The sequence below is a fragment of the Prinia subflava genome, chromosome 1, assembly GCF_021018805.1.
Source record: "Prinia subflava isolate CZ2003 ecotype Zambia chromosome 1, Cam_Psub_1.2, whole genome shotgun sequence".
Lineage (NCBI taxonomy): Eukaryota > Metazoa > Chordata > Aves > Passeriformes > Cisticolidae > Prinia > Prinia subflava.
In genome coordinates, this window is record NC_086247.1 from 125,754,306 (window position 1) to 125,779,241 (window position 24,936).

The 24,936-nt window shown below is 37.6% G+C and overlaps 1 protein-coding gene across 1 annotated transcript in view; it reads left to right on the forward strand.

The window, feature by feature from the left end:
* Positions 1 to 24,416: 24,416 nt before the first annotated feature.
* Positions 24,417 to 24,936, forward strand: part of ETV1 (ETS variant transcription factor 1) — a 66,161-nt gene continuing 65,641 nt past the window's right edge. The window contains exon 1 of the mRNA XM_063411372.1: positions 24,417 to 24,664. The gene's annotated coding sequence lies outside the window, so the exon portion shown is untranslated. The remainder of the gene's footprint in view (positions 24,665 to 24,936) is intronic.

Sequence of the window (24,936 nt, forward strand, 5' to 3'; positions counted from 1 at the left end):
GAAACCTAAGAGGTATGTGGTATTTTATTATTAGAAATGTTAAAGAACAGTTATGTCAGCAGCATTATCTTGTCCTAAAGATTCTTGCTTAGTTCCATATATAATTTTATTTAATCCCATTGAAAAGCAGAGTAGATGTTTGTGTGCTGGATATTTATAATGAGTTACACTTTGCACCAGAGGAAGTTTCTTTAAAACTTCCAAATGTTACACATGGTGCCATAGAGCTAGATACATGTGCCAAGCCATGCTTTATCAGGTTATGAACCTGGTAAATACAAAAGAAGATTAACAGCAGAAGTCATCCTCTGAGGTGGTTTCAGATCACATAGAACCCCTTTTTTCTATTTCTGTGGTTTGAATTTAAAATTGTTTTCTTTACTTTTAGTACTGGACATAATTTTTGTTTTGTTTTTTGTTTGTGACACTTAACAGGCATGTTATCTATTTCTTTGTAGACTTGAGTGCGAGTTAGACAACTAGAGAAAAAAAATCTGAACTTAACGTATTTGAAAATCTAGGCAAGAATTCCTAATTTGTCCCCCTGTGTTATAAGGTCACACATGAGAGCTTTATTATCACACTGGATTTTTCTCTCTCTCCTTATGAGTTCACAGCCATTTAATTTGTCTGCCAAGACTCTTGGAGAATCTTTATTTATCCTCTGTCTGCAATAGGTACCAAATGTAACATTGCTAGGGCTCATTTATGTTTTTCCTGGGAAGTTAGAAGCATGACAAATCTACTGCAGAACTGTCTTTCAGTCCATTTCTGAAATGTTTTTAGAAGCTTCTCATTGCTCACCTGTTTTGACTTCCTTCCCAGCCAGTTCTGGACAGCAGAATAGGAATTACTGTTGTTTTGTGCCTAAGCAGCCTCCTTGAATGCTGCTCTTTACAGTTCCATCAGGAAGGTGTGACTAACTTGTGTAAGAGTGTTTTCAAGTGTAGAAAGGTCCGGGAGACTGCTTGTACACCAGCACCAGTAAGATAAAACTTAAATTTAGGTCCTGTAAAATGTAACTCAAACCCATGTTTTAAGTGTCTTTATGATTATTTAGTTCAATGATATTTGAGTCATAGGCACAGGTTCTTTAAGATATATCATTCCTGGGAATAGAGGGGAAAAAGCACATGAACCCACCTTTTTTTTTTTAGTAGGAAAGGAGTGTGTTAAATCTGAACATGCCCTGAACCTATATAATTAAAATACCCGAATATCATTTAGTCATTAACTATTGATGTCTTCATAGACAGGTAGAAATGGAGTCCTATTCATTACCACTTTCTGCTTACATAATACTCAGGGGCCTTAAGGGGTCTCTTGGCAGCAGGAAAGCCTGGAGAGAAAAGTAATTTAGACAGAAGATAACTGTTGTTATCTTTGTTAACTGTTAGATAACTGTTGTTATCTATTGTTAAAAGGAAAGTATTTCCAACATTTGGAAAGGGCCATTGAAGAATATGATTAAGGGGCTTTTATTTGTTTTGCGGTTCATTATCAATGATTATCAATAAGATTTTTCTGTACATCTTTTTTACTTGGGTCTAGAAGCTGTTCAGTGAAAGATATTAATGTTCATTTTCTTGAATATGAGGGATTATTTTTCAAAGATAGTAGAAATCTACCCAAAAGACTGGTTTAGGAAATGCAGAAATGGACATGTTCTAGCACATAAAGCAGAGTTAAGGTGGAGTTGGAGCTGAACTTAGCAAGGGATGCAAAAAACAACAAAAGTTGCTTCTTTGGGTGTGTCAGCCAGGAAGAGAAGGCTAAAGAAAGCAGAACCCCTCTGATGAGCAAGGCTGGCAGACTGGTAACAAATGAGGAGAGGGCTGACATACTCAGCAGCATTTTTGTCTCGGTCTTCTATGGCAGTCTCTATTTCCACACCTCTCTAGTGGATGGACTGCAAGATGGGGACCGGAGGAAAATGAAGAGGGACGTTGACAAACTTGGTAGGGTAGTCCAAGGTAACCACATGAAATTCAACAAAGGCAAGAGCAAGGGCCAATCCCTAGTATCAGCACAGTCTGGGGTATGAAAGGATGAAGAGCAGTCCTGCCAAGAAGGTCTTGGGGGTGCTGGTGGATGAGAGGCTGGCCTTGAGCTGGCTGTGTGTGCTCACAGCCCAGAGAGCCAAACATGTCCTGAACTGCATCAAAAGCAGCGTGGGCAGCAGGGAGAGGAAAGGCGTTCTGCCCCTCTACTTCACTATCACGACAACCCAGCTGGAGAGCTGTGCCCAGCTCTGGGGTCCTCAGCACAGGAAGGACATCAGCCTGTTGGAGCAGGCCCAGAAGAGTGCCACTAAGCTGATTAGAGGGATGGAGAACTTCTCCAAGGCAGAAAGGATTGGAATGTTCAGCCTGGACAAGAGAGACCTTATTGCAGCATTTCTGTACTTGAAGAAGGCCTAGAATTAGCTGCTCAGGGATTTTTTGTAAGAGCATACAGTAATAGGACATGGAGTAATGGCTTCAAATTATTTAGGATAGATTTAGATTAGATACCTAGAAAAAATTCTTTACTATGACAGTGAGGAGGCACCGGAATGTGTTGATGAGAAAAATTGTGAAAGCGTTCAAGGCTGGGTGAGATAGAGATTCAAGCAGTCTGGTCTAGAAGAAGGTGTCCCTTGGGACAAGATTATCTTTGAGATCCCTTCCAAATCAGACCACTCAGTGATTCCATCACGAAAATAATTACTTGCTAGAGGTATCATTTTAGAGTCTGTCCACAGGATGATGATGTTTGCTTGACAAAAGAAGTTTTTTGGTTTATCGTTTATCTTTCTCTCCTTTTTATCCCTTCCCCCTGCTTTGTGTTGTTGAAAGGTAGCAATATATTACACAATTTTCTGGTATAATGATGGTACTCTGAATCAATAAATGAATCGTTGTGTTGCACAAAGGATACTGAGCAATTTTATTTCATAATAGGATGCCGAAAGTGACCATACTTTGCATTTCCTGCCCTTATAGTGGTTTTTGGCTTTCAAAGTCTCCATCAATATAAAGAAAGTAAGAGTCAAGGGAGATACAAGAAGCAATGAAGAGCCATGAAAACTAATGATAAGGTAGGAAGCAGACAGATCTATACCAAAGTTCAGGTTGCAGTCATACCTCTGTCTCCATGTATGTTATCACATCACCCCCAAATTCTGCATATTGAAGAAGCTATTAACATCTGAGAGACAGGTACTCTATTCTACTCTGAAGAAAAGACCTCCATTGAGCTCTGCATTAACACATTGCATTTAATTAACTAGCAAAACACCCTGAGGTAAAATTGTATTAAAGGTCTCACTTAAGCTGAGGAAGGTGAAGAGTTTCAGACTTAATTTGCCAAATGATATTTCATTATTTCAAGGGTAACGTGCTATTCTTACATAAAATCGGTTATAGTCAACTTGGTCTTTGATACTGCAGAATTCTTGAAAGTTTCTGTGCCTTAAGCAGAATTTCTTTCCTTTTGGACAAAGTAAATTGACATCATTTAGAAAAATTTTGTACAACAACTCCATGTTGCCTGAGACAGATCATGTACAATAACCTGGGACCAGCAAACTCAGTGTTTCACCCTCTAATTAGATGGGTGAGATAAGTTGTGAAGTTCTTATTCTTGGAAAATTCTAGCAAAGATGTAGGAAGCCTCTTGGGAATGCAGAAGGATGTTTTTACTTACCTTCTGTCTTCATGTAATTTTTTTTTTTTTTTGTTTGTGTAGTACATATCCCAATCACTCAGTTTCCACTACAGAAGCAAAACACTGCCTCTTCAGAATAAAGTCAGCTGTTTCACCATCTACTTGTTCGTAATTGACAGAATACATTGATAAGACAGAGTTTCCATACTGAACTTCTCCATTTCTGTTGCTTAGATAGACTGTTACCAGCCTATATAAATATGCCAGATATTTACATTTGAAACATGGAATGGATGTAAAATGTTGTGGTTTTCCTTTCTTTTATAGTAGCCAAATGATATGTAAACTTTTTTTATTGACATCACAGTGATTGAGAAGTCAAAGGAAGTGTAGTAGACAGGAATATTTACAAAATGAATTCAAGCTGTATTTTTTTAAAATAGATCACAAATGCAAAAACCTCTGATTCCTTTCCATTATAACATCTCAAATATTGTCTTCTAAAAAAAGTTTAGAACATATCTATGTGCTACTTTGTTTTAAATCCCATATGCAACTAACGCTGATCTTCATTTGAATGTAGGGAGCTGTAAATATTTATAGTGGAAAAAAGCTACTGTCATTACACCTGATTTTGAACTTCCATTTCTGCAGTTGGGAGATGATACCTACATAAATGATAAGAGAATAGGGTGAAAGTCGTAAAATTGTTAGGTAAGTTGGCATTTGCCTTCATGGAAGAATTTTTGCTTATATAACTATGGTGTGCTTTCATTATTATTCTCAAAACCTGAATGCAGAACATTCATCTTAATATTGGAATTAGTACTATTTTATATTTCTGTCTGCAGTATCTACCCTCATGTTCTATCTGGTTGTCTTTAATCTGTGGGTCAGAGGATGAGTTGTATGCAAAGGTGAAAGATTTGAGGTAGCCTATTGTGGAAAACAGAAAATACTGAAGAGAAGTTAGGGCTCCTAACTTCTATAGAAGAGACCCAAAGAGAGAGGTCTTTGGATAGGGCAAGAAATAATGTGATTCTTGACAATCAAGAACAACAATCTTGCTATAAGGGACAATTAAGCAGTGGAGTAGTTTGTCTCTGTTGCTGGAGGTTTTTAGAAACTGGTTAGACAAATATGTTAGGTGTGGGGTTTGTGCTCCTTGTTACTTGGAACAAAGGATGGGCTAGACAGCCTCCTGAGGTGTGTTCCAGCCCTATTTTTCAGTTTCTTCTATAAAGGTTCCAGGACAAACTACATGAAAATCATTACTAAAAATCTATCACAACAATTACAATCACTTTACCCAGCAAACCATGTCTTTTAATTTTTTTCAGAGATGGCTTGGTTTATTTAGGCCTGATAGGTTTTATTAAATTGATCCTTGTCATTTATCATTCACCATCTGGCCTCTCCTAAGTGTTTATATATTGATTCCTTTGTTACTTAAATCTGACCGGGTAAGAAAAGGAAGCAGTCATCTTCTGTTCAGAGAAAACAAGAAAAGTTAACCAACACCTGTAGCATGCCCCCTGCAATTCTTACCATGTTTTTATGTTGATAAATCTATCCAGCATTTTCAGTAGTCTAGTCAGTGCTGCTTTGCTGTCCTGAGTAATCCCTCAAGTCTCACCCCACGGCAGCCTTGTGCCATGCAGTTGGCATTAGATACCCTTGACAGGATTTACATAACCTCCATCACCCCTGAGAGGAAGTGTTTTCTTCAAGCTGCACTTGAGGCCCTTACAATATCACAAGTTTTAGTCCTCACATGGACATATGTCACACAGACATTTGTTCTCTCTAACGTTAATATGAATGTCTTGAACTCAGAAGTACTGTATTGTAGAGTAACCCTGTGAAAACTGGAAGGGGGAAAAAAGACAAGAACGGTTTTTCTCAGCTAGCTACAAGAACTCGAAAATAGAAGAAAAATCTCAACTGAAATCTGCTTTAGATTTTACAAACCATTAATGTGAAAAACATTTCTCAAGAATCTTTCATAACATCAACTTTTTATATGTGGAGGCTGCGATAAGCATTTTACACGAAAAATGGTCAAAACAATTTCTGTTCTGAAAAACCAAACATAAATTTAAAAGACAATAGAACAAAACCTTATGAGAATTTTATGATGTTATTTTATTTTGGCATTCTTTGTTATTCTTGTCTCTTACAGTTTGAGTATCCATTCTCTAAGGCTGACATTTTCAGTCCTGAAACATAAACTGTTTCTCCAATTAGAAAATTAGATGTGTATTAAGTTTTTGCCTGAGCTCGACATTGCATTATATGTTTACATTATATGTTTACAGCATTATATGTTTACAGCAGCAATACATAATTAAACTAATAATATGTGCATTAGCAATAAAATTTCAGTAGTTAAGATTTCATTTTTGCAAGATGGAGGAACTTTCTTTAGAAGCCCTTATTGCCATCAGACAGTAATTTACCTGAAAACTGAGTGCACCCTGTTACAGATCCTCTAAAGAATTAAAGAAATTCTTGTAGATTTGTCATTTAAAATTAGTGAGTTCTCTTTCCTTAAACAGATATTTTACAGGTGTTGGACTTTTCTAATACAACATAATCTTCAAGAAAAACTTGTTCTTCTGAATTGAATTACTGAATGTTCAAATGTTAACTAATAAAGCAGCTTTACTTTAAAAATCACTGTGGCATATTTCTTACCATTAATTACTATTATCTGTACAGAAATCAATTCCATTCCATTTACTTGTGTGCCACACAAGTAAATATTGTTTATTTCCTGAAGGCCTTCCTTTGGAATAACTGATGTAAAGCAGAAAAATGGAACATTGAGAGCAGAGACATTGAAATTAGCAGTGAAGTGTAGTGACATGGTATAAGGTGTAGTGATATTCGTTTGCAACATGGAGACACACCTGAGATAAGTACATACAGGTCTACAACATCTATGCTTTTTTCATGATACCACATTATCGTTGCAATGGAACTCTATTCACTTTCCTCTGCATAGCCTCAACAATTTACTGTTGACATGTCCAGTGAAACAGAGGGTCATAAGGATTTGAAGCCAGTTTGAGGGAATGCATCTTGAGATGATCAAACTCTTCTGGCCCCTAAGACCCTCAGATTAGCTGAAAGATTCTCAAAGTTGCCTGACATCCCTTCATTTTAGCCCTGTTCTTGAGGGAAAGAGTAGTAAATTGGATTCTTTAAAAAGCCTCTGTCACAGTGGGCATCCTGACAGTGAAACAGTAAGAAGCTTCCTATGGTGACTGGTTTATATGAATTGTTAAGAATTGCTGGAAGCATGTTTATGATATGACACAAGACAAGACAGTTTTCGAAGTTGAGTATTGAGTATTCAACACTAATCCTTATGCTCTCTTCTTTGGCTTACGTTTCTTTTCTAGATTTTATAGCTAAGGGAACAAAACACAATTAAGTACTGTATGAGGCTTAAATCGGTAATCCTTTATGCCAAATCACCAACATACTATTAATGTTAAATATTTCCAGGGAAATATGGCTTCCATTCCAACTAAGTTTAAAACAAGCAGCTCCCCACCTTTACCTATGCAATACTAATTTAAAATTCACTTATGGAGGCAAGTTTTACTCTCATTATTTCACACCATTTTATATGTGACATTACGGTAAATGTTACTTAGAAAAGATGTAGTGGAAGGGTGTAAAAACCTGAGATTTAATGTGATTAAACCCTTCTGAAATTAATAGAAATGTTTCCACCAAGTTAATACAGATTTACATAGAGATATAAGGGACAGGTCAAAAAAGGTTACTTAAAGTAAGTGTAAGTAGGTAGATTTGTTGCCAAAGTTGAAAAATTCCTACTTCTCTGCTCTGTTTTTCTAGAGAAAGTTCATAGAACAGGCATAATCTTTGTTTCTTCTTTTGAAGTTAGCTGTCAGTTTAGGTATAGGTGAATGTGTTGAATTGAACGAATAGAGCAGCTGAACAGTGACTGCAACAAAGCCTGATTTGTGTCCATCAGCTATGTTTTTCTGCCAAAGTAGCAAAGCCCAACCAGTTCAAACCTTCTTAAGTCTAAAACAAATCATACTAGTCTGAAGTACACCATTTTTCATGTATTTGAAGGCTCTTTTGTCTACAGTGCACTGAATTGCACCAATTTTTGAGCACTGTAACCTTTTAAAAAATTAGACTACATATAGACGGGGATTACGTTGCTTCCACAAACAATATATCAAAATTTTCCACTTGTCTGTGTATTTAGTGGCTACAATGAAATTTTAATTATACAAAAATGGACACTGTTTTGGTATGCAATATCTACAGATGGAAGAAAACTATTTGCTTCATGTGCATTATTATGCAATTATTTTTAAGATGAAGAGGTGTTTTAATGCTGAAGGTGAGAGGAGTTACACTTTCTCAAGTATTACACAATGACCTTTTTTCAAAGTCCTCTTAAGTCATCACTAGAGAGTTGATGATGCTCTTACAAAACACTCAATTATTGATTTTTAAGCACTTTTAAGATTCTTGAGATGAAGCTTATACGCTTGTATAGTTTAGAAGATTCACCACAACTTATGCCTTGAAAAAGATGCCAGATATTTATGGTTGTATGTCACACATGAACTCCCAAGGAAGTACTCTTCTAGTTGAAGTGCAGTCAAATCAAAAGAATAGAAAAAATGTGAAAAGCTTTAGCAATACTTAACAGTACCTAAAACCATCAGTATTTAAAACCTGATAGACATAACAACATGAAGTAAAAACGGTACTTTTCTTTCCATGTAATTTATTTCTTGAAACATTTCTCAAAATCCTTAGAAATATTGATGGAAAACTCCTTTAAATCATCCATGCAGACATTTGTCTCCATGGATGATTTTAAGAAACAGAAAATAGTGTTTCGCCTGTGGCATGCTGCGAATTACTCTTATTAATATTATTGTTTTATTGGGGCGGGTTTTTTAGGGAATTTTTCTTTTTTTTGCATTAGGGAACTTAGTATACAGCACTGCTACTGTATAATGAGGTTTTTATGTGGAAGTATCTATGAAGTTGTGACATTTTTACATGCTTGAATAAACGTGGATTAAATTTCCCAAACAGGGAACACAATCTCATTCACATGAATTGATAATACAGTTTTCTTTCAAATTGTAGACATTTATTATGAGATTTATATTTGTCTTTAGACTCTTGAGTACGTTGGTAATGCATAGCCCCTATTGATTTCTATATGGGTTGGGAATTTTTTTGTTTTAGGCATATTTAGGCATATTTATATCTGTCAAAATCATCGTTTTAGCTCTGAATATGCTTTTTCTTTTCAAAAACATAAGGATTGAATCAATTTTTTAATGCGTTGTATGAATGCATGCTCTAAACAAAACACGTATTTTTCACAAGTACATATCTAAATATTAATTTCTCAAATAATTTACAAATACTTGTGAACTTCATTTTTACACTAAAATTCAGAGATTATAGGCAGATAAACTTATATTCACTTCTATGTTTTGTGATGAAACTTCAAAAATCCCTCATTTATATACCAACATATGAAGTGTAGTTATTGAGGTATAAGTACTGATTGTACTTACAATTTTCAATTTCTGTTTGTAGTAGATTTCAGAAATATTTTAATAATTTTCTATTTCTTTGTTAACAATCTAGTCCCTAAAAGAATTTAGGCTGTAATTTTTGATCACAGAAACTCCAATCTGGTTTGGTTAGAACCGTGTAGACAGGACTGAAGTGGAATCATTTGTTCAGGAATTTTTCTTTTATGAATAATAGGAATTTTTAAATTATGGCAATTGTTCTGCAGATTACTGAAAAACACTATTAGTGGACTAGATTTAGGATTATTATTGTTATTATCATTAAATATTCTACTTCTCTTACAAAAAGTTTGAAGTCACAATTGTCAGTTTTTATCAACTGAATTATTCTAATGTTTTGTAAATATCTTCATACATAATTATTTTCGTGTTGCATCTTTTTGGCAGGGTTGCACAATATATCCAGGTGAGTAACAAGGCTAACTCAAGGACAGATAATGTGATTTCACATGTACAGACAGAATGATCCATTTCATGTCCATATGTCTAAAAAACTGGATGTTTCTTCAGAGATTTCAGAAGAAAAACCAGCCCTGTGTGTGATTTCATGACTGAGAAATTTCCCTCAGAGGCTCTTATCTGTCTTGTTTCTCTGTAGCCTCTATGTTACATCTATTAACAGCCATGTAGTTTGGAAAAGGGACACTCGTGTTTTGGTATGACTGATGGATACTGGGCAGGGAAACCTTCCAGATTAGAGAGATTTGTCCTTTCCATAAGCAAGTCATTAGGCAAAATTATAATAATAATAAGGTTGACAAGGCCTTCTGGGGTTCAGCATAGAGCAGCTGAGGTTCTCATTTAAATAATATTTCTTATTCCAGACATCCCCATGTTTAAAATGTAAAGATTTTCATTTTCAACGAGGAGAAATGAAAAGCACTCACTCCAATGAAAAGTTGCAGGAAGTTAGCCTTAAGATATTGGCAAAATTGGAATGACATTGTGCAGATAAATAACAGACCATTTTGTCAGATTCAATTTTAAAGCTGACTGTGCTGTAAAAAATTGTTCTACTGCTTAAGAACATTACTTTTTTTACAAAATAGAACATACTGAAGCCTTTCCCCAGGTTTTTCTATCGAAAAAGAAAACCAAATCAAAACAAACCACCCAACACGACGACCCCTCCACACCGAATGTCTGTGTGGTGTTACTGAGGGTTGGTCTCTGCTCTTAGGCTGAACGTGGCTGTGATATTGAGGGGCAGAGGGAGGTGTGTTAGGTAGCACCCTAATTGTTATCATATTTTGCAACAAGGACAGTGTGTAATCCTCCTACTTTTATATCTTTGTCCCAGCAAATCACTCTCTAATGTGTATTAGAGATCCAAGACTTACATGTCTTGTGGAATCTGCGTGGTGTACCGGTTCACCACCTACAGAAACGAGGAGCTGGTTGAAGTGAAGATTATAACTGAAAGCAGTGGATGCTTGTTAAAATTCTCTATTATGCTCTATTGGCACTTCATAACAGAGAATGGATGGATTAAAAATGCGTGCTGATTACTATACAGCTGGGACTTTTTAACAAAACGGCTGCATTCTTGTGGTACACCAAAGAGCTAAACTATGTTCTCAGAAGCACTTAAACTGTGAATCTATGAAGACACTTACTTGCAGGGATGAGGTCTCAGCTTCTGTCCCTCAGCGTGCTGTGTTATGTTCCTTGTGTGGGTGATATTTCTGGGAAGCATGGGAAAGTTCTGGGATTCCGGTTCGATATGGTCAAGAATACAATGCACTCTGCTGCTTTCTGTCTCTCTGTTTCTTCACACGCATTCTGTCCAGCTGCAGTAAAGCCAAATAGACCATATTGCATACAACCCTCACAAATATTTGAATTTAGTTCTCTTTTCACTTTAAGGACTTTGTTTACTCAAGATACTAGGCAAAGTAGGTGAACTGGAACTCACAAGAAACACAGCTTACCAAGCCAAATCAAGCCTAACCCTAAATATAGTCATTGCTACCATCCCAGCAGCAGTGTGTGCTGTGTGTGTTGAGATCTAACAAAATTCACTTTGACTTAAAATGTGAGCTAAAGTTTTTCCTGACATCTCCATCAGCATTTTACAAAACTTTCCGCAGATAGCTTGAAGTCTTATATGAAGGTCTTACACGACATTTCAGACTGTAAAAATGTAAATTACCTGTTATTTTGCCTATGCCCATTTCTTCTGTTTCTCAGTGTTGATATGATGATTTTGTATTTTACTGCACATGCTTTTTGTTTTGCCCATCTCTCCATGGGGATAAAAAATAACTCCTGTAAATGAGACCTCCCAGGTGATATTCTACACCTCCCCTTGGCCCTGTTCTTCCTCTTCCCAGTTTCAGTGAACATAAAGGTTGTAGATAATGCAAAGGTTTGCCTTCTGTCCTTTGGTACAAAACTAAATAACACTATCTGCTTTCCTAGTCCCATAAAAAGACCTCTAGACCCAACTAGTATTACTTACACCAGATATTACCCTGGACAGCACTTTAGTTATCATACCAGAAAATATTCCTGAGTTTATTCTGCATAATTGTCATCCCTATGCAAATTTTAGTCAGAACAAGAAAAATAATATGAGTTAGGCTGGTTAGACTAGTATCAATAAACAAAAATGGGAACTTTTGTGTCAATTTTGCATGGACAAGGTAAATTTTGATTTAGAATTAGTGAAATGTGGTCTGCTCCAAGAGTGACTCACAAAATTTGACCTAGAATCTTAGCCCTTTTTCCCCCTTAAATTCTTAATTTATTAAAATTTTCTTAAACTTTATTTCTTATGTACAAAAAAAGAGAACTGAGACCATCCTCCCATGTCATGTTGAAAATCCCTCAGCTGATGACTATTGAGTGAATTGATCAGCTCTTGCAGTTTTCCACATCTCATCTTCAGGGGAGCTACATGTGGCTTATTGGATAATAAACACTTATGATAGTTTTTCTCTTTTACAATAATGGTTACTATTTCACTATTAAACCCCCCTGCTATTAGTAAGTAGAACATGACACTATCATCATTAGTCTAAGTAAGCAAGAAACCTTTTTTTTTTCTTTCTTGTTATTCGCCAATTTATCGTATCATTAGTGATAAATAAGATGAATGTGATTTTGTATTCATGATGAGGTGAGTTACCTTTAGTGCTTCACTCTAATGTGATGTGTAGTATTTTCACAAGAGTTGCTTCTGGAGATGTTGCTACTGATAAGAGAGGTCTTCTAAATAGGCTCCTGTTATATTACTATCAAGCATCCAGAACAGCAGATGATATCCATATGGAAAGCTAGAAAAATATAAGAAATGCTATATTCAGACAGGAAAAAAGAAATTGTGTTTAGGGGTCTTGCAAAAGCACCACTGTAGCTGGCAAGAATACTTTTCATGTTGACAGTCTTTGCTCAGAAGCCTAAATCTAAATGCTCATCAAGAGTCAACTGAACTCTTCCCATAGACGTGTTCCTCCTGGAAAAGCTGAGGGGTGTTTGTCAGCCAGTACTGGCAGCACAGATTTCTCTGCTATGTTAAACCCAGTATAAACTGCTACTTTTTAAAGGAGCAGTGTGGGCACTTCTTTGAGTTGCCATTCCTGTGTTTGCCTGAAGTGCTCAGTTCCCTCCAAGATGTGTTTTCATTTGTTGGGGGTTTTTAAAAGAAAATGCCAGAAATATTTGGTCTCTCTTAGCTCTATTTAGGGATATACTCATGCTTTCATGAGAAAACTATGAATTTAAGCTCTGATAAGGGCTTTCTAAATGAGCGTGCAAAATTTGGTATTCTGCACAATCTACTAAGTCACAGTTAGCTGACAGCATCACATGCAATAAAACAACTATTGCTAGAAAGAGCCACAGGATAAACTGGAAACTCCAGGAAGTTATAGTAAATTATCTCTAACAGTCTTTGCTTACTACACTGTTGCAGCAAAGTGGCATGGAAAGACTACTTGAAGAACCTAAGCTATTTTATGCAGAAACTATTTCTGTATCATCAGGTGCCTTCTGGAGAATCACAAGCCACTAGGAAGCAAGCATTAGTTGGTATATTGGGAAATCACATCCCTTTGCTAAAGCAATTGAAGGAGTTTTACAGACACTGGCTATTTTGTTGTTTTTTTGTGCCCTGTGCTCTAAAAAAGAAATCTGTGCAGCCTACAGTTGCTCTTTTCTAGTAAGGATGGCAGCTAAAAGAATTCAAGAAGCACTAGTTTCAATCATCCTTTGTTACTGTACTATTTACTACTAGTAATTAGTAACAGGTCAGGATCCCTGACATTGGTCATCTCTAAGAGGTAACACCTATTTTAGAAAAATAATTGTTAATTACATTTTTTTAAATTTTCAGGCTCTCAGCTTCAAGGTTTATTTTGCTTCCTTTTTACATTTGCTGCTGTGGAAGCAGTATTTAAACTCTAGAACATAGGTAAGTATTTCATGGACACCCATATTTTTTACTATGTGATTCAGCCAAAATACTTAAATATTTTCTCTTTTTATCATTGTAATTTGTTGTTGGTATTTTTAACAAATTTGATTGTATGTATATAAATGTAGAATCCTTGTGTATGAGTTACATTATGGATGGCTGTAACAATTTCCTTATTGCTTAAGTTTTTGAACATTGTACAAGAACCTTCTACCAAACTAACCAGTATATGCCATGTAAACCTTCTTTTGCTATCCTAAAGGTAAAGCTATAAGTGGATTATTTAGTTTTTGAGTGATTTGTGGTGTGTCTGTGTGCATAAGTGCTTGTTTGTGTATATTACTGCTCCTTTTCAGCTATGTTGTCCAAGGAACTTGTACCAGAGATGGCATACTTAAGGTCATGACATGGACTTCTCATGGGGGCAAAAGTAATTTTCATCTGGTACCTTTTAGTTTTTGAAATTAATATTTTGACATCCTGTTAAGAGACCTTAAGTGTAAAAAATGGCATCCAACTCAGACAATAAGGCTACAAAATTATATCAACTTAGAAGTCCTCCTTGGAAGTTTTTTTTTCACTTTTAATAAAGTGCTAGCACTCAAAACCTTGGTACATTTTTTGTGCAATGAATTGGATTCACACAATTAAATTTAGTAATCAGAATTGGTAAAACATATCAACATTAGAAGAAAGCAAGCAAGAAAGTTTCATAATTCAAGTATATTTTAATTTGTATCTTCCTTGTGTGAAAAGGGAAAAAAAAATCACAGTGAGTCAGGGGACTGTGCTTAGTAAATTTGAGCTTTCCTTTGTAAAATGTGAATAGAAGACATCTTTCTTCCTTAGGCTATCATCAAAAGCATAGAGATGATAATACAAAGATTCAATAGAGTTTACAACAAGAACATTCTGAATAAAGTACCAGATTGAAGAGTTTGTAATCTTAGATATAAGGAGCCTTATATTTTTGGGTTTTTCTGAGGCAAATCTACAATCTGAGGAATTTTATGTCATTCTGAGCTTCTGTTCTTATCTGTGCTGGATTCTAAGTGAATGAGAAGAATTTTTTATTTCTTTTTAAATGTAGTCTGGCCCTGTTCACAATGGGATTCCAACATTTCCTGTTAGAGCATGATTTATCAGGAATTTAATTAATCTCCAGTTCAAACTCTAGTGCAGGCCTCTAAATTTAAAAAGAGAAGTAAGTATAGCACTTAACACTGAAAGAAATCTAAACTTAGGATTACAATAAATAAAATAAATAAAAACCTAACCTAAAATTAAAAAAAAAAAAAAAAAAAGCCCCCAAACAAACAAACAAAACAAACCAAAATTGGAAAAAGGAATGCCAGTCAACCCTGTTATGTTCAAAAGCCAAATACGATTTGTGTATTTTAAATCTTAGGTTAATGGTATTATGTAATTAAACATTCTATGTCCTATCAAACATAAACTGTAGCTTTTATATTGCTGCTTTTCTTAGAGATATTAATTTCTTGTCCTTCCCTCTTTCTCAAGCTAGATATGACTCTCAAACAGAGGAAAATGAATTTTGCTTCAACTCCTTTGGCCTCTGTTCTGCCATTCCATTACTGAAATACTGCCCAATTGAAAATTTTCATTCAGATTGACTGGCACTTGTTGAACTGGTGATGATGATGATGATGATTCATTATTTTAACACTCTTTTGCAAAAGTCATGTACTTTGTGCAAGCCTTGCTTATGCATGATATTTCAAAAGCAGCTGCTCCTGTGGATCTTTTTCACAATAGTACTTTTTTCCTGAAGACACTGACTCTCACAAAAAACCCTTCAGTTACTTTTAAGCCTTGGTCCGTGATATATCCAAATTTGTATGTGGAGTAGGTACCATGCAATTTAATACTATGCCAACCTGAGAAATACAGAGACCAAATAAAAAGGTACAGTAAAGAATAAATAAGACCAGTGGAAGATTTTTCAATATAGCTACCCCTTTTCCTCCTTCAAAACAAAATAGGATGTGTGTGGTACAGACTTTGTCTAAAAAATCTCTCTATGTTACACTTTTTAGGATCAGAAATAATAGGTAGAATGATATGCACAAGAAAATAGATGGAACAGAATGGCTTATGAGGGTTTCTTATGTAAAAAGTGTTTTTCAGATTTACAGTAATTTTTTTTGGCCTGCAGTGTGTTAGAGGGGAAGATAAGACCATAGAATGTCACTCTGCTACAAGAATCCTTCTTGTTCTTTGGGACAGCACATGGGCTGTTTGCTTATTAAGGCTGCAGACAGTTCTCAGGAGATGTCTTATTTTAGTTATAGAACCTTTTTTTTTTAATATGCATTAATGGAAAGTGACTGGAGAATTCACCTATGGTTCTACAGTCCTGAAAAGACCCAAAGTGTGTGAACTCATAGCAATATATTTCACAGAGCAAGAGCTTGGCAGCCTCCTTTCACCTGCAGTCATTTTACCTTGCTTGCTTCTCTATGGTGAACCTGTAGCTGTAGCAGCAGCAGTTGCAGCTGGAATTAGAGCATATTTGTCCCATTTGGCCCTTGTCATATATATCAGGGCTTGAATTCCACCTCCTGCTTTCAGTTCTTTTTTTGTTTGATTGAATGTGGGACATTTTAAAATGTTATTTATTCTTCAAAATAGGAAAAAAAAAATCTTTACGACAAAATGAAATAAGAACCAGTAACTTAATGCCTTATTAAAACATAATACTTTCAAAAATGAAAATCCTAACATTCAAAGATTGCATGTTCTTCCCATCTCCCCTCTTTTTCAAATACTGAAAACTAATGAATTGCAAAATTGTGAATAATGGTAACCTTGCGCACTCTATGTGGAAGAAGCCTCTAACATCAGAGCTGAGTTTGGTGACCCAAAATAGCTAGGTCAAAGAAGAAATGAAGTCCTGGAATATTACTAAAATCCTCCCAGCATGCAACATTGTCCCTATTATTGATCCTTGGTGTACTCGCAAGAGCCTGATTTTCCTTTTTTGAAAAACAGGTATAATTATTCTTTCCTATCTTGTGAACAGATTTTAGGAGGTGCAAATACAAGTTTTTAAGCACATTAAATTTGCCAGATGAAAAGATTGCTTCCTACTTCTAAATGTTTTGTTTTATAAATTCTAAGGGTTCAAATGATATCTCCTTTGTGGCATTTATTATTTCTGTGAAGACTTGCACAATTTGTCTGGTAGAACTCTGATCTATAGTTCCTGTACATCCTATTAAATCTGTACATATAATTTTAGCCTCCATTTTTTGTTTATTTTTCTTCCTACCTCCCATTTCCTCACAAAAGAGAAGAATTTACTTACGACAAGACTCAACATAGCTGTTTCGTCCTCAATTTAAACCTTGCAAACATTGGCTTTTCCCAGCCAGTCTCCACCTACAGTTTTGTTGTATCTGAACATCATTTTCTCTTTTGACATCTCTGCCTGCATGTGCCATGTAGTGCTAGCTAGGACAAGCTCCTTGTCTGTATTGCTATCCTCTCCCAATTTCCATGCTCTTCTCAACCACCTTTCCTAGATGCACCCCATCTTTGGCTCCTTGCAATACAATTTAACCTGAGTGTGAGATTGGTTGCTCTAGGTAGCTCTCTAATAGCTGTAACAGCCATTAAAGCAGTAATGACATTTTCTTCTTACTTTTTGCTTTGGATGGGAAAAGTTCTCATGGAAAGCTCAAGAACCTCATATGTTGTGTTCTTTCAAATGCTGCTTTAAAACTTCTAATTTAAAATTCATCTGTTAAGCACAGATAGAAGTGATACATAGCTACTGTCTATTTTGTTACCTCTGCCTCTCAAGCATACTGGGTTTGGGTGGGAGGGAGAACACATTTTCATTTCTGTTTTGGCAAGCAAACACTTCTGCTCTCTAGGGCAGAGACCATCTTCTTTTTTCAGCACCTTCACAGGTACAACAAAGCCCTGCTACAAAGGCTAGCATTCTCAGCAACTAAAAATAGAGAACATATTAAATATGGCAAAAGTGAGAACATAATGCATAGAATCTCATTATCTTCACAGAAGTTAAGATAGTCTGTTTCTCCTGCATTATCTCTCTATAACAAAATACATGCTCTACTGCAAACGGGCACAAAAAAAAAAATTCCTCAGCTGAACACCAATGGCAACACATGCATGCCTCAGCCTCTTAACAGTAAAGCCACTTCCTAATTAACTGGAGATTGAAGCAAGGTTTGCCTCTGAAACAACATTTAAAATGTACTTTTCAACTAATGTCTTGGTTTATTTAGGTCTTTTTATCATCTTCACTAGGTCTTTGCTACTTAAAAAACCTTAAGATATACTATTCTTTGTATTTTAATTTTTTTCTTTCTATTAGTAATCAACATCTGCTTTTCAGCATCTTTTCATTTAATGTGTGTGAAGCTGTGTTTAGATTTTGTCCCTTTTCTTTGACTCTTCTGTTGCTTGTGTGTGTTGTATGCAGACATCTGGGCTTAAGGATGGTACACATGTGGAAGTGGATGGCTAGGTCCTGATGGTCATATGTGATTATGATTTCAAATATACTTTTGTATGATATAATATCAATATACCCATCACTTGCTAATAGTAATACTTTTGATTATTGCTGTACCTATCAAAATTCATAAATGAACAACTGTAGAGAGAGGTCATATTTTTTACTAACCCAGTTGAAGCAATTGCTAAGAAAAAAGGAAATAGGCTTAAGGCCCTTCTTTGACTCCACAAGCTTGTTTGGTTTTTTGGTCCTGATAGCCACTCATTTAATAAATGGCATTGCTTTTTCCTACAGACCCCTTGCTGCTATGTTAATATCTGTGCTCAAGCTCTGAGCATGTCCAATAGTGATCTTAAGTGAGAGTCTGTAATTCTGAAAGGGCATGTTGTGTCATCTTTGTGTCTTCTGGGTTTCAGAAGGGCTTAAAGGATGACCAAAACCATTTAATGTGCACTGAACAACTTTTAAACGAGAGATTTTCCAGCAAACTCAGTAAACACAATCTTTAAGCATTTCTCTTCCTGTTCCTTGCTTCATGTTTGCCTTAGACTATAACTGCATCAAGAGATTTGAGATTTTCTACAACCCCCATGAACTACAGTGGGGCAGAAATCTCACATAAAGTATGTGAAGGATTCTGAAGTGTTTGCACAATTCTCTCTTGGTATCTGTACAGGAGGACATGCAAATTAAAGCCATCTGTGAGATTATGTGCAAATTCTTTTACTGGCCTGATATTCAAGTGACTTCTAGGCTACCTCATTATCACTTTATCATGGCTGGCCATTTCATTAATTTAATTGCATGGAGAGAAACCTGTAAACTCCACTGACCCTGTAAGAACCTATTGCAATTTACATTTACATGTTGGTTTGTTCTTCCATTGACTCATACACTGCTATATTAGGTCCTGGACTAGTATAATTTTTATTTTATTTTTATTTTCTCAGTTGGTAAGGAAAAGAATGTTGTTGTTATAGGATTAAGATGATTTAAACAACCCAGTCATTTGAGTTGTTCTCTAATATTTTGCACTAGGGGACTGCCTGATGCTTTGGTTGTGTTGGCACAGAGAGCTGAGAATTTGTCCTGATCATGAATTCACAGTTCTAGATTATTCACTCCTGTTGTGTAATAATTGACATTGAAATTAATACATACATGTATCATTTTTGCTCCTCAAAGGTTCAGAAGGCACTAGATCAGGACAATCCAAGGAGCTAGATGCAGCTACTATCGCCACAAACAATAATAATAGACTATTATTGTCAACAGTACTTCACAAGTTAACAACTCAATGCTCAATATTTCACTTCATAGGCACAAAACCCCCAGTGAGATAACAGTGGTGGCTGCCTGTGTAGGAATTACTCAGAAGACCGCTAGGAGATCCAGAACAATACTGAGATTACTCTGCTCCAACAACTGAGCCAGTGCTCTAGGTGAGTTGCCAAACTTTCTCCTTTTTAAAGCTTTTTTACTTTGAAGTCTTGGTTATGATGAAGGCTGAAGATATTATTAAACTTAACTTACTTTTCATCCTTCATAGAATCATAGAATGGCTTGGCTTGGACCAGGCTTTTAAGGTCATCTAGTTCCAACCTCCCTGCCATAGGCAGGGACACCTTCCACTGGACCAGGTTACTCAGAGTTACATCCTGGTCTTGGACACTTCCAGGGACAGGATATCTACCACTTCTCTGCATAACTTGTTCTACCTCCCCATCACCCTCAAAGTAAATAATTTCATTCTAAACTCTAATCTAAAGCAGCCCTCTTTCAGTTTAAAACTGTTCTCACCTTGTCCTGTCACTGTATGTCCTTGTAAAAACTCGCTCTCCATCTCGCTTGTAGGCTTCTTTATGTACCGGAAGGTGCTATAAGGTCTCTGTCCCTGGAGCCTTCTCTTTTTCAGGCAGAACAACCCCAAGTCTCTCAGTTTGTCTTCATATGACAGGCTCTCAAATCCTATGATCACCTCAGTGGCCCTCTCCAACAAGTCTACTTCTTTTTTATTTTGGGGGCCTTGGAACGGGATGCAGTATGCCAGGTGACATCTCCCAAGAAGAGAGTAGAGGGGAAGAATCCCCTTTGATCCCCTGGTCACCTTCTTCCTGGAGTCCAGGATACGGTTGGCACACACTGCAATAAAAGATTTGTCTGGACTTTTGATTTCTTGCACTCTTTGTGAAATATTTTTAGTTTTCCTGTATGGCATAATTTACTAGTACATAAATGTTTTCTGAAAATTGCCCTGCATTGCATTATCAGGTAAACAGACATTGAAATGCAGTTGGTTATGGAGACCTCTAGGTTTGTAACACTAGGTCTAAATGACAATGACATATGCAGTGTGCTGTTAATTCATACAGTCAAACTGGGATTACTCTGTTGTTTCTTTCCTTTTTTCATTGAAGATACTCATTTGCATGTACTTTTAATTCCACATCTCATAGTTTCACATGTGAATACAATCACCATTTTTTTCTTCCTACTGGTATGTTCCTTTTTCCTGGTTAAGGTTTAGTCCTTGATGCTGCATTTGAAACAATGGCTTTACAAAAAGCCATAATGTTGGGCAACTATCTTCCCTATTAATTTATCTTTCTTTTTTCTTTTTAATTTTGCTGTTATATACTATTCTGTTATATGACACTAGAATCATGATAAAATAAGCACTGTCCATCTTCTCAAAGAATCAGCGTCAAGAGGTTAAAATGTGGTCAAGGGTTAATTTACCAGACAGAAATCTCATTAAGTTTTTATGGATTTGCTGTAGTCAGTCACATATGTAGTTGTTATTTTAATGAGTCTTGTATATACTATGTTGAGAAGTTGCTGCTCAACAGTTGTTTGGATAGAAGGCATCCTTTTTGTTGTCTGACAGGCCCATCAGTGACATTAAAGTTTACTGGGGAAATGCCTGGAGGGAATGGATAAAGCAAAACAATTTCAAAAACTAGTAAGGTTTTTTAACTTAGGTTTGAAATGTATCTGCATATTATGCTCCAGTTGTGACTACCCTTTTTCTAGATTATTTTTTTCGGTATAAGCATAATTTTATGAAGGTGCCTCAAAAGTTTATTTTTTCACAATAAAATGCTTTTGAGTGTATTTCTCTGTCTTGTTACAAAGTATATTAATAATATTTTTTTGTTTTTTTAATTGAACTTAGATTTTTATCATACTGGATTATGATGGTTTATTTCTTGTTTTGAAAATGTGCTTAAACTCTTTTACATTTTCCAGAAGAAACCAGTATTTATCGAATCTTCTCTTTACTCTTTACATTCTTCTTTACATACTTCTCTTTGCTTTTTTACATTGCAGCAATTATTTGTAGCTCCATAGTGTGTCAAATTGAACAGAAAATACATATTTTATTGTCTTCTTTCAAATAAATGTGTGAAGCATATGCTGTCATTTAGAAATAGCAATAATATATAATTTTCAATATATAGTGAAGTTTTATAGTGTACTTGAACATGTCTGTTTGCAAAACAGAACTAGCATCTTATTTCTAAAGCAGTATTATTAGAAAAGTTGATTTTAAAATAATTTCTTATAGTAAAATAAATTCAGCTTTTTTTTTTGATATTTTCAGTTTGGTAAAAAACTATTTCATCTTTGCAACTAAAAATGGAAGTGGTTTTGAAGTTAAATTTTCAGTTTCTAAAAGGACTATTTAAAAAGAAAAGATATTTAATAGTGCAGTACTGTTAACAGTAGTTATGTTTTAACATAGTTGCAAGAATTTTGAACATGTAAAATTACATAGTGATTACTATGCCTTCACCAGTTAACATAGAGTTATGACTGATGATAATACGAAACTGCAATTCAGCACACAGAACTACATGTACAGCATCTTCCTCTTAATAGTTAAGGAAGTTTTTCTGAATAACACTCAGCTCAGTGGATGAACAAAGATGAGGATAAAGAGGGCTTCAAATCAGCTTTCCTCTTCCTTTCCTCCCTAGTATGTGTAACAGGGCCAGGGAAAGGGAGGAGAGAAGAAAGAGATGTGTAGCATGAGGAGGAACAGCAAGCAATACAGTGCTTCTCCTGCCAGGATGTATTTGTTGCACAGCTTCTCTTGGGGTTACAGCCCAGCCGCAGAGAGCCTGGCTGTTTGCAGAGCGTCCACCTCCTACAGCTCGGTAAAGCAGGATGCCAAACCTGTGCGCATGGACGGGGGGGTGGTGGTGTTGGTATGTGGAAGGTGGCCACAGTACTGTGCCAGACTTTGTAAGATGCAGGTTGTGATGTAGGGAAGTGCAAGGTGGGACCCAGCCATGTGAATTTCATAGGCAATACCGAATAAGTGACGGCTCTGAGGTAACTTTGGAAATTTCACTTGATGTTGGTTTAACTACCTTGGCTGACTGGCACACCAACAATTTTTAGTGCACTGTTTAAAGATAAGAAAATCCATTACTGATTTTGCTTTAGAAGAGTATATGGTAAAGTCCAGTGCTTTGGGAGCTGGTTGGTGGCTGGCTCAAGATATCCATCCAGTGGGGTGGGGTGGTCATCTGGAGACAGTAGTTTCATCAGCTGTGCTGGTCCAGGGGTTAAATTGGCCACTTGCTTCCCAGGGTCACATGTGTCACCAACGGCCTTCCCAAGAACCCAGCAGCAGCTCCAGTCTCAGTATGGGTATAAATAAGAAAATGCTGGCCTCGTTAGAGGAGCTGTGAATGCCCCATCCCTGGCAGTACCTAAGGCTGGGCTGGATGTGGCTTGGAGCAATCCGGTGTAGTGAGATCTGTCCATGGCGGGGGGTAGAATTACCAATTACTCTATCACAAAAGTGGCTTACAGGAACAACAACTGAGAGACTTGGTCAAGAATAGAATAAAATTATTATAGATTTTTACATTTAGAATAACATTACACTCTTGTAATTGCAGGTATGCTGGGATGGGTGTGTGAAAACAGAAGGAGGAAGAGCACAAAAAACAAGCTGCTGGTGGCGTATGATTTCCCTGAGAACACTGTATGGGAAGGACGGGAGTGGTGGGGACGTGATGCTTCCCTCTTCCTCAGCTGGACTGGACAAGTGAGTATGGATAGTGAGGTCAGAAAGGAAGACAATCAAAATGTTGTGGCAGAGAGTAATATGCTCCAGAATAGATTGTAATGAAACAACTATAGTTTTTGAAACAAAGTAGTACAGGGGAAGTAACCTGAATATTGTTAAAACCACCACAGGGAAATTATACAAAAGCAGTTTCTTTCGTTGGCTTTACACCGTTAGCTATAAAGTGAGCCCTCAGAAAGCGCTGAGTGAGAAGCTGGACTTGCTGGCTTTGGGGCTTTACTTGGTAAATGCTGAACTACATCAAATCATAGAAACCTGTAACTTCGTACCTCACAGCAAGACAGCTTCATGAATACCTAAATTTACCACCTGATTGCTGTGATACCTGGAAATTACTGCTCAAAGAGAGGACAAATATAGCTGTTATGAAACCACACAATCTGCTTCGGTGCATCTTGGCAGTTCAGAAAGGCAAGAGTTTTTAGACACAGCCTTCCAGCAGCCACTCTGTCCAAAGAACAGAAAGCTTGCTTTCTTAGAGAAGTCCTCAGAACTCCTGAACTTGGTAGGTCCTGGCACCACTACACCAGAATTTCCCCTAGATCTAGTGTGTATGTGCTGCCAAATTCTGTCCACAAAACCTAGAAATTATGTCATCCTCGTAGAAATAAAAATTGCTTTCTATGATTCAACGGGAAAAAAAAAAGAAAAAGAAAAAAAAAGAAAGAAAGAAAGAAAAAAACCCACCCCAAAACCGCCAACCAAAAACGCCCAACAAAAAGAAACCCCAAAGCTAGAGTAACATGAGCGCCGGGATGCCACCAGCTCCGGGCAAAGCGGTACGGAGCGCTTCTCGCCGCGCTCCCCTCCGGGCGCCCGCGGCGCTTCGCGGGCCAGCTCTGGCACCAGAAAGGGCGCGCGTGTGCGTGGGGGGCAGTGTTTTGCTTTACGGAGTCAGGGAGGCGAAACTTTTTCTTTAAATAATTTTGGGGTTTTTTTTGTGAATGGAAAGGGTTGCCTCGCCACCCGGGGGGGGGGGGGGGGGCGCGTAGGGAACACGGCGTGCCCGCGGCAGGATCCCGGGCTCCCGCCGGCCCCCGAGCAGCGCCCGCTGCCGAGGCGCTCCCGGCGCGGCGCGGCCCGGGGCAGCGGCGGCGGCGCCCCCCGCGGGGCCGGGCGGGGCGCGGGCCGGGGCCGGGCGGGCGCGCGGCGATCCGGCGATCCGGCGGGGGGCGCGGGGAGCCAATGGGCGGCGGGGATCCGCCGGCGCGGCTCGGGGGCCCCTGGAGGAGGAGGAGAGGAAAAACCACGGGATTGAGCTCTGTCAGTGGCGCTCGCGGCTTCCAAGGGGGAAGTGCCGGGGAATAATTAATGTTTTTATTAAATTTGGAGGGAATTTTTTGCAGCCGATCGCCGCGCGTGGCCTTCAGGTGGGTCTTCCCCCGCAACTTTGCCCGGCGCCCCGCAGGATGGCGGGGCGGCGGTGGGGCTGCGGGAGCGATCCTGTGGGAGAAGGTGGCTGGTGCCGGGGCGGGGGGGCCGTGTGTGTGTGCGTGTGTGTGTGGGTGAGAGAGCGGCGAGTGCGTGGCCGCCGGGCGCCGCCGCCGCCGCGAGGTGCGCGGCGAGCCCCGCGTTCGCCATTTCGAGTTGAGCACACGCTGGCGAGAGCCGGGGCTGCCGGCGGCGCGGATCGCCCGCGGGC